The sequence below is a fragment of the Protopterus annectens genome, chromosome 2.part1, assembly GCF_019279795.1.
Source record: "Protopterus annectens isolate FY-2018-M chromosome 2.part1, PAN1.0, whole genome shotgun sequence".
NCBI classification, from domain to species: domain Eukaryota; kingdom Metazoa; phylum Chordata; order Ceratodontiformes; family Protopteridae; genus Protopterus; species Protopterus annectens.
This window is the reverse complement of record NC_056729.1, coordinates 336375096-336386034: the sequence shown is the minus strand read 5'-3', so window position 1 is coordinate 336386034 and position 10939 is coordinate 336375096. Positions and strand designations below refer to the sequence as shown.

The 10939-nt window shown below is 43.1% G+C and overlaps 1 protein-coding gene across 1 annotated transcript in view; it reads left to right on the top strand.

Annotated features, from left to right (window-relative positions):
- The window catches only part of ZCCHC4 (zinc finger CCHC-type containing 4), a 1048879-nt gene that overhangs the window by 557125 nt on the left and 480815 nt on the right, over nucleotides 1–10939 (top strand). The window lies entirely within an intron of this gene.

Sequence of the window (10939 nt, the reverse complement as noted above, 5' to 3'; positions counted from 1 at the left end):
AGGCCGAAACCCTATCCCACAATGCACCTCTACCTTCCCCAGATCTTGTTTGCTGCCAACTAGCCTTAAACCTACCTCAGATTTCAAGGAAATCATAGAGGTAACTAGTGAGAGGAAACTCCTCAGAAGAACTAAAACCAACGTAGAACCTCTCGAACTTCCAGACACATTGGATGGGGGTAGGTTGGGGGGGGGGTCATAAGAATGAAGGCGAGAAGAACAACTCGCATGGAACATTATGGTAAGTACATAACTTCTTTATTTGAAGTTGTTCAATCTCGCCTTCATTCTTACTGATGGGTAGCGTCCCCAGCACCACAAATTTGGGTGGCTCACGGGAGTACCTGCCTAAGGACAGCAGACCCAAATGGAGCCCTGTCCCTAGAGGCCTTGTCTACCTTGTAGTGAGATATGTAGGTATGTGGCTTTGATCATGTGGCCGCTGCACAATTAGAATCAATGGGTAGTCTGGCCAAGAAGGCTATGGAAGTAGAAACAGCTCTGGTTGAATGAGCCTTGACTTTGTCATGTAAAGAAATGTCTGCTTTATGATGTATAAAGGATATGCAATCAGAAAGCCACTTAGATAAGGTAGATTTAGATACCAGTGCACCTTTTTTGGAATCTGAGAAGGAGAAAAACAACTGATCAGCTCTTCTATGGTCTGTTGTCCTGTCCAAATAGAAACAAAGCTGTCTATCGATGTCGTTTATGAAGCATATATTCCAACTGATTATAGAGTGATTGGGAAAGAAAACAGGTAATTCAATTGCCTGATTAAGGGTGAATTCAGAACAAATTTTGGGTAAGAATGACAGGTTCGTCCTGAGTGAAACCCTATCTTTGTGGAATATCAAATATGGCTGCTTAACTGAAAGGGCTTGCAACTCCAAAATTCTGCGTGTTGATGTAATGGCCACCAAGAAAATGGTTTTCCAAGAAAGATATTTCAGCTCACAAGAAGAAGCAGGTTCAAAGGGCAGGAGAATAATCTTGGATAGGACTAGATTCAAATTCCATTGAGTGGTAGGAGATCTGATTGGTGGTTTTAAGTGCATCGTACCCTTCAAAAAGGCCTTCGCCAACTTGTTGGACATAATACCGTTTCCAGATTCACCTATATGGAAATTAGATATAGCAGCCAATTGTACCCGAATGGTTGCTGCTGCAGCCCCTTCGTTGATCAGTTTGGCCAGAAACTCTAAGATATCCGAAATGGAGGCTAGAAAGGGATCAATGTTATTCTGCTGAGCCCAGATAGAAAACCTTTTCCACTTACTGAGGTATAATTTCCTGGTTGAAGACTTATGTGAGGACAAAAGAATATGTTGAGCTTCTTCTGATAAATTTTGGAACCTGGCTATTCTGGCAATTGGAGCAGCCAAGCTGTCAAGTTTGATGGACTGAAGTGAAGGGTGAAGAGCTCCTGACGAGTGGGTCAAAAGATCCGGCACTGGGTCCAGGATGCAAGGCTGTTCAACTAGGTGAGGCTTCAGAAAGGGCAACCAGATTTGATGAGGCCAATATGGGGCTATTAAGATAAGTGTCCTGTCCAGAAAACTGTCTTTCTGCAAAACTTTGGGAATCAGGGGGAAGGGAGGGAAGGCATAAAGAAGTCCCGGAGGCCAATTGTGTACGAGCGCATACCTCGGGGACTGTCCCTGTTGAGGGATCAGGGCAAAGTAGTTGCTGCATTTGGTGTTTGTGGGAGTCGCAAAGAGGTCGCAGCAAGGCTGGCCCATCTGTGGAAAATCATTTCTGCTACTAAATTCTTGAGAGACCAATCATGAAACAACAGAATTGCCCTGCTGAATTTATCTGCTATCATGTTGGATTTCCACGGGATGTGGGTCGCTATCAGAAAGCGCTGGGTGGACTCTGCCTATTTCCATACTCTTAGAGCCTCTTGACATAGAAGATAAAATCTGGTTCCGCCCTGTTTGTTTATATACCAGACTGCGGACATGTTGTCTGACTGGATTGCAATCGTGCCCAGAGGAAGAGAGTCTTAAAAGGACTGCAATGCTAAGCGAACCATTCTCATCTCTCTAGGACGTTGATATGCAAAAGAGCCTCGTGAACCTGCCATGTACCTTGGGCTGTCCGGCCCTGATAATGCCCCCCACCCAATCAGGGAGGCGTCCGTGGTCACCGTTGCAACTGAAACCGGAAGGACAAAGGGACATCCCATGGTCACCGACTCGGATGTTAGCCACCACCAAAGATCGTCCTTGCAAGAGTTGGTTATCAGAACTGGGTGATTCATTGGTAAGTCCTGAAACGTCCACTGTGTGAATTGCAGCCACTGAAGAATGCACATGTGAGATCTCGCCAGGGTTATTACAATGATAGCTGCTGCCATGGTGCCCAGCAACCTGGTGCTTTGCGTTCTGAAAGGAGATCCACAATCTGTTGTCGTAGGGTAAGCACTCTTTCTGAAGGAAGCTTTAAAGACATGTTGACTGTGTCTAAGTCTGCTCCTATAAACACTGTATGCTGCGACGGCAATAAAGCAGACTTTTCTGAATTTATCGTAATGCCCAGTTGGAAACATAGATCTAAGGCAGTGTCCCTTGCCCGAATAAGCTAATGCCTGGTGGGTGCAGTGAGGAGCCATTTGTCCAAATACGGAAACACCCGGATTCCTAGATGTCTCAAGTTAGCCATGACCACTGCCATATATTTGGTGAACACTCTGGGAGCTGTAGTGAGACCGAAGAGCAGGGCCCGAAACTGGAAGTGACTGGCTACCAGCCTGAAGCGCCGATGATCCCTGGATGGCCTGGCCATTTTGATATGGTAGTACGCATCCTGAAGATCTATTGAGCACATCCATTCATCCTTCCCTAGGAACGGGAGTATGGACTGAAGCATGACCATCCGGAACTTTGTCTTTACTATATATTTGTTGAGTCTGCTGAGGTCCAAAATCGGTCTTCAGTCCCCTGTTTTCTTTGGCACCAAAAAGAATCTTGAGTAAGTTCCAGATCCTTGCTGGTCTGCAGGGACTGGTTGGATAACTTCGTTTTTGAACCTCTACTGTTGCCACATCCCGTAGACTGGGTGTAATGTTCGGGATTCCTTTTGTTATGGGTTGGGTATGAAAGGGGATAAAATAGCCTCTGGATATGACATTTTGTACCCATTGGTCTTCTGAACTTTTTAGCCAGGCGTCTAGGTACAAAGACAAACATCCCCCGACTGCCTTCAGAGCAGGACAGTTAGGCCTCCTTTCAGGAGCGCTGATGGGGCTTTCCAAGGAACTGATCCCTGTCAGCCTGGTTCTGCAGACCCCCTCTGCTGCGTGGGTGTCATCTTCCATCATTGCCCCCTCCTCAGCCCCTGGAGGAGGCGAAAGGCTCCTTGGGCTTTGCGGAACCACATTTTTCCTCCCCGTTGACCTTTAGGGTAAGGTCTTGTAGGGGTGAAAAAATGGACTCCTACGGCACATAGTGTCTTTCCGTCTTGCTCACATCTGGTGAGGGTCTCTCTAACCTTTTGTCCAAACAAAGAAGAACCATCAAAAGGGGCATTCACAGATGACAACTTGAAAGGTTCTGCAAAGGAACATAAGCGCATCCAGGAATGTCTCCTCAGAGCAGTTCCTGTACCTGCTGCCCAACTCGTCCCATCAGCTATGTAATATATGAGGCGGAAGAGTTAAAGATAGAATTGAGGGTAGCAAGCTGAGATGTCACCTTGTCTGCCACTGAATCGGCTACTGCACCCTGGAGAGTATCTCGTAGCTCTTTCAGGAGATCTCTCTGAAGCCTTGTGAGATGGGTTAGATAGTTCAAGGACCAAAGAACAAAGGTCATAGAACTGAAAATGAACTTGCCGTATCTGTCCATGATCCTAGATTCCCTGTTAGGAGGATGAACAGATGTAGAGATCTCCGACATCTCTTTCTTCGTGGCTGCCGCACCTACTATGGCATCAACAGGTATAGGTTTGGGTAAGAAGAATTTGTCATGAGGAGCTGAAATGTATTTGTTGGGCCTTCTAGGAACAGGCTCCATAGAATCTGGCGATTCCCACGCCCTTCAAGACAAAAGGTCTATCAACTCATCGAAGGGCGGAGAAACCAAGAGGTGGGAGGGTCGAGACCCGAAAACCTTCAGGAGCACCGATTCATCCTCAGTAGAGTTAAGGGACTTCCAGTCACCCCTCTGCTTAAGGATCTCTAGGATATCTGCAAAGGTGATATCCTCAGAGGGGGACTTTGGGGACTCTTCCGATTCCTCCAAATCAGTGTCAGATGTGATGGATTACTGTGGGGAATCTAAATGTCTCCTCTTACATAACCTCTTCCGAGGGACCTTCTCAGTGGGAACTTCTGGGGAGGTCTCGGAAGAGCAGGGTTCCCCCAATGGGGCTTCCTGAGGCTCTGGGTTCCTACGCTTACTGTGGATCTGCAGTGACAGAGAAGATTCCGGCGCTTTCCAGGAGGAGGTGGCCATTTCAGAGGTTGTGGCTGTCTGTGGGGACAAAACCCTCCTTATGGCATTGAAGACACCACGGCTCTGATGCAAGGAAGTACCTGGGTCCGAAGACACCAGACTCCTCCCGCACCAAAACCGCCGGCTCCGAGCCAGAGATGGGAGCCAAACTCATCTGTGCCGAGGCCCCATGGGGAAGAGTCAGAACCCACACAGGGGTTCGACTCCCCTCCCCGGAACCGATGGGAGAGTGTCTGCTCCCAGATTCTGCCACTGGAGCAGAGGACATCAGGGTTATCGGTACCGCCAAGTCTGAAGTGAGTGTCGGAACCAACGGTTCCACAAATGACTGAACAGCCTCCTCCGGCTCCGATGTCTCGATTCAAGTCAGAGGAGGAGCAGAAATTATAGGAGAGGACTTTGTTGGTTCCAAAGCTGCATGAGCCGAAGCCGACAGAATTTTAGCTAGAGCTGGATTCTGTAACAGTCTCCGTACCACACGATCCACATCTGAATCTGAAATTCTGGAAGCCCGAGAGGAAGCTACAGAAGGAGCCTGTGAACCCAGAATCGGAGATCTTAAGGTAGGAGATACCGGTTCCAAGACTGGGGACCGGCTCCTATCAACTACCTGTACATTCGGTTCCGATGACAGTGGAGCTGATACAGGAACCTTCTTGGAAGCCTTTGGAACCGAAGAGCCCTTTAGATCTGAACTCGCAGAAGAAGATGCCGAAGATGAAGGTTTTGGTTTTCCTGGAGCAGTGTCCAAGTCTGACTGGAATGCAGACTTAATCAAGCCACACTCAACCAAATTCCCTTTCCTTTCTTCCAAAACCCTAGCAATGAATCCATGGCAAATGGAACAAACCTCTTGGAGATGAACCTCTCTCAAACAGTAGACACAGGTGTTGTGACCATCTGCAATAGACATCTTTTGATTACATGTAGGGCACTTCTTAAACCCTGACTTGGCCTTTTCAGACATTGTAGATAACACAGTACTCTAATAGAAACACTAACCACAATTATTAAAGGTTAGCAGCAACAAACAAAACAAGCCTAACCGGCTACAAATATAAGTATGAAAAGCCTAACTCGGCTGTAGCTGTGAGAAAAAAGAAATAAGCCTAACCGGCTACAGGGAAACAACTGAAAAGAGCCTAACTTGGCTATAAGCCTAACCGGCTACAGGGAAACAACTGAAAAGAGCCTAACTTGGCTATAAGCCTAACCGGCTACAGGGAAACTGACAAAAGCCTAACTCATCTTAAGGGATAGGGAAATTAAGCCTACTGGCTATGAGCTAAGGAAACCAACATGGCCAAACGCCCAACACGAGAATACAAGTTCTTATTTATTAAACTATTAAAGAAGAAACTCCAAGAAAAAGAAGAAACTTCTCTCTCAAAACGGCCTGAGCTGTAGAGAAACGCACGATCTGTTGCAGCGGTAAACTAAATCTGGGAAAGGTAGGGGTGCATTGTGGGATAGGGTTTCAGCCTCGTGCTGTGAGAGACCTCGAGCTTTGCAATTTGGCTGACTCTGAGTCGAGGATCGGCTCCGAACCCATCAGTAAGAATGAAGGCAAGACTGAACAACTTCACATATAAAATTATGGGTTGATAAGGTATGTAGAGACATTCATAGTGTGCATTTGCTGAGCATCAACCATCAGACATTGAATCCCATTATTATTGAGAATTCAACAGTGTTCATTGTAAAGATCTTTGCTTTAGGAATTTGTTATATGAATGGGAAGTCATACTCCAGTCCCCGGGTCTGATTATTTCAGCAGTCAGACATCAGTAGGAACGCTGGTTTGCTGTAGCTACTGGAGGGAGCTCTAATGTAAAAGAGAGTACTTTGAATGCCATGACTGTTTGGGTGGTATTCACAGTCCTTCGTTTCACAGATGTGTAAAGAGAATTTGCAAATCTCGAAGCTATGCCTGTATTTAAATCAGCAAAGAGTGAACAATTTACCCTGGTTTTAGAACTTCTCAGACTATTGAGTGAATACCCAGTACACTTTTGTACATCTGAATTTGCATAAACTGACATGAAATGAGTGTGGTTATGTGCAGAAAAATCCAAATATAAATAAATTTGTAAGTGCTGTCTGTTTTCAGCAAGTGGTAAAGAGGGTGAACATGAGCAGATCTCTTGAGAACTTTCTGGGAGATTTTGCACTGGGTATGACTCAGCACCACTGACCCATAGCTGATCAAAACTTTATAAAGATTTGTATTCCCTCTGAACATGTCTTTATATGGATGCCTTGTGGCTTTTATAAAGTTGGAAAGGAAAAAAAGGGGAGAGAGTAGATATAAAAAACACAAAAAGAACACACTAACAGGATTGTGCTAGATGACACATGAGAAAATATAGCAATAACCCACGCCTGGGTGTGGGTAATGCAGGATTTACCCACGGTTGGCGTGGTTTGGTCCCAAGGGACCAAACAAAGACAACCGTGGGTAAATCCCGCATTATCCACACCCAGAAGTGGGTTATTGCTATTATACTAAGACATTATTTAAGAAAAGAAATAATTACTTTTCTTAAATAATGGCATTGTATAATGCCTCTTTGCTGCCCTTCCGCAGCTGTCTGGTATCCGCGGCAGTTCTGATGTACTGCGCATGCCTATGCAGTACATCAGAGCTGTGGCCAAACGCAATGGAGGAAGCAAGATCTCTGTTGCTTTTTACTGTTTCGCTATGTTAAATGGGTTTAACATAGCGAGACAGCTTTAAAATAAGCAACGGAGATCTCCGTTGCTTATTTTAAAGCTGTCTCGCTATGTTCATTTAACATAGAGAGACAGGTTTAAAAAAAAAGCAATGGAGAAAGCAAGATCTCCGTTGCTTTTTACACACTGTGTCGCTATGTTAAAGGAGTTTAACATAGCGAGACAGCTTTAAAAAAAGCAACGGAGATCTCCGTTGCTTTTTTTAAACCTGTGTCGCTATGTTAAACTCTTTTAACATAGCGAGACAGTGTTTTAAAAGAGACTTATACTAATGGAAAAAGTCCGGGCGACCGGACTTTTTTGCATTAGTATAAGTCGATTTACAACGTGCACGCTGGCCAATCAGCGTGCACGTTTTGGAATATTAATGGGGGGGGGTCATGGTATAATGGATAATATTTATATATGTATAGGTTGGAATTGCACCCTATGTTTTCCAATTTTTTAATAAAGGAAGTTGGGGATGGAATAAAGGCAGTGTGTGTAGGAAAGACGGTTAGGTCAGAGTTAAGGATGTTTTTAAGGCAAAACATAAAAGACAGTCGGGAACACGCTGGTGGACTGACAGTGGGAGAGGGAGATGTGACATTCATTTGGTGAGGGAATTCCAAGATGGCTGCACAGTGATCAGCAGCTTAATTTCTACTCTACCAATGTGAAAAAGCTCACAGAGAGACTTTGTCAGTCAAACCTTTTCTAATATTCCAAAGGTAAATCCTGAATTATGAAGTACGTTGGACTTGAACCCTAGTTTGGTGTTCGGCAGTGGAGATGAACAGCAAGAAGATGAGCAACACTGAAATTAATGAATAACTGAGAGATTATAAAGTATCAAACATATTTGTGAGATATGGCTTTGTAAGAAAAAGTGTCTGAGAAAGACTGGACATTTGTTGACTTTGTTAAACTTGTGGGTAGAGTGAAAAGGTAGAGTGAAAAACGTATACCCAACTTTTGTCAATATTTAAAAGGGGAAAATGCAACTGTACGTAAAACAATTTTTGTTCATATTGCTGTTAGTGTAGGGCATTGCATGTTATATATAATAAAGCAATTTTGTGTAGTGTTTAGTTGAGTTTTTTTAAATGTTGGGGAGAATTTTCAGTGACTGTTTTATGTATTAAAGGACCACTACGTGCTTTTGCACTTGTTTCTGCATTCCTGAAGTGCATTTCTTCTTTATAATTTTGCATCTACTACTGTGTAATATTTCCACTGCTAAAAGAAATGGTAATTTTGACCATTTCTTTCATTGCTTGTACCTGCAGCTCTGTAACATGAGCCATATTCAAGACTGAAACACACTCGCGTTACATTTTACAGTATATGGGCACCAGGACTGCTCAGTATTAGCGTCCTTTATGTTTTCTATGTTGCTGGTAAAGCAGTGCCCAAGGACCTCCCTCCTCCATTGTTTTTTTTTCTTCAGGGAAACGCCCCCTCTCCTTTTGGTGCACGCATTTATTTTGTTGATGGGTTACTTGCGCTTTACAGTATCTGCAGATCGGGGAGCCAGTTCACTTTACTTATAAGTGTGTGTTAGATCATTTTTTCTGCTATAATTAATTTATTATGCCATAAGTCTACATTTCCAAGATAGCAGTGTATCACGTAAGCTTTTTTTTTTTTTTTTTTTTTTTTAAGATATACTTTGCCATCACCCCAGCTGTAACTTGCACTGCATTTTTTAAAGTTCTGTAATATGATCTTTTGTAATTTCTTGTAAACTAATGAGCACGTTACAGACACAAAATTGCATTGCTCTTTTATTTTTCAACCTTGATGCAGTTCTGATGCCTTTCTATAATTCTAATTCACCAGCTATCATTTTACATACGAACAGTAATCAGTGGCCGAAACGCGGACTTATACATACCAAGTCAGAGATTGCCATTTTCTTGTAGTGGTTCCTTTTCTCTGCAGTAAGCTGATCTCGCAATTATACCGCATATAAGTTCCTATAAAGTTCCTGGTGGCCTTTTCTCATCATTACTTTTACTAACTTTGCAGTCAGCACTGCATTAGCAAGAATTCTGTTCCAGCCTTATCTCTAGGATATGTACTTTGCTAAGATATTGTCTTTCCCTCAAATGCACACAATTAATGTTTTAATGTCCTGATTGTAAATAGAAGACAATTGTGGGGTGTATTTAGTCTTTATGGTTTCTGGCCACTGCATATTTTTGATTACCTACTTCATTAAATATCCAAATGTTACTGTGACGCCACACCTCTGGGCCAGTAATCAAGGAGCCTCAATCCTCACCACTGGCACCTGTAGGGATTGCTCACTGTGAGGATAACAGGTACACACACATTATCTCCAGATGCAACTTCCTGCATCAAGCACATTCAAGCACAATTCCCCTTAAGAGCACATGGGGAACACAGTCATTCCAGGGCTAGTTTCTCCCTCTTTCTCCAAATCCCCATAAAGACTCCCCACTGGCATAGCTATAAAGTTGATACCTCAGCTGAGTGTTCAACCAGTGCTTCATGTCCCTGCCCAAGTAGCTGACACCCACACTCTTTTAGATTTGCTTTACTCATGCACACACACACACACACACACACACACACACACACACACACACACACACACACACACACACACACACACACACCTTGGAAAGGCTGACACAGGTTTACTAGCTATACCCCCTTCTGCTCAGACTATAAGGTAGTTATGACTGCCACCAGACACTCCTGCCAGCTACCTTAATGCTCTTCCAAGGGTACCCAATATTATTATTTACAAAATTCCAGCTAGTTGTGCTGGCAGTACCTTCTATCGTCACAGCTACTTCTAATTTAAACGACAGTTTTCTATTATTAATTACTTATGATCACATATTAATTATCTAAATGTGGAGTGTTACTTTTATTTTTACTTGTGAACAATGGATGGTGGTTAGAATGCAATCCCTTCGGCAGTATAGTCAGTCAGATAGTTTATATTGGATGCAAACTGAATGTTTTAAGTAGAGCATTCCATCTTTTGTTTAGTCCTTACTGTCTTATTTTTGTGACTGCATTTAGAGTGGTTTATAATAAACTGAAGTGAAATCTTCCATTTATGAAGTTTACATCATATATTTGCTGATTGAGTATCTAAGCCAATGGATGTGCGATTGTTGCAGAGAGAAATATTTTTCAAATTATTCTAAGTAAATAACAAATAGAAAATGCAATAATGCTTTTTTTTTTTGAATGGTCAAGCTATAAGTGTTATTTTATTGGGTGTCCTGGGTGAATAACAGTAACAGATGGTTTATTGTTGCTTCTTCCAGGTACACTACACTTTTTTATATTCTACAGAGTTTGGCTGATATACATCTGTGCAGAGACCAAACAGATCTACATATTCTGAGGCTCTTTAGAGTAACTTACCTAAACCGCAAAGGCTTTCTAGATGTAACACAAGTGCCCTCATCAAATTCGCAATCATATAATACAGGCAGCAGTATCCATGAAACATGCATTTATGACACATTGTTTCATTTCAACCAGTAGGTGAACATAACTGGTTTAGACAATGTAACATTAAAGTCACATGAATGGACAATAAACAAATATGTCAGCAGTATGTAGAGTATAAGGACTACTCCCTCAGGGGACAGCACAGCCATAGCCACTTTGTTAATATACAGCTAGGCCTTCATGTTAAACTTCTTGCATTGAAGAATTTCAATAGGCTGATGCTCACTGGTACAGCTTTTTGCATAGGGTGAATACAGGGTCTTTGT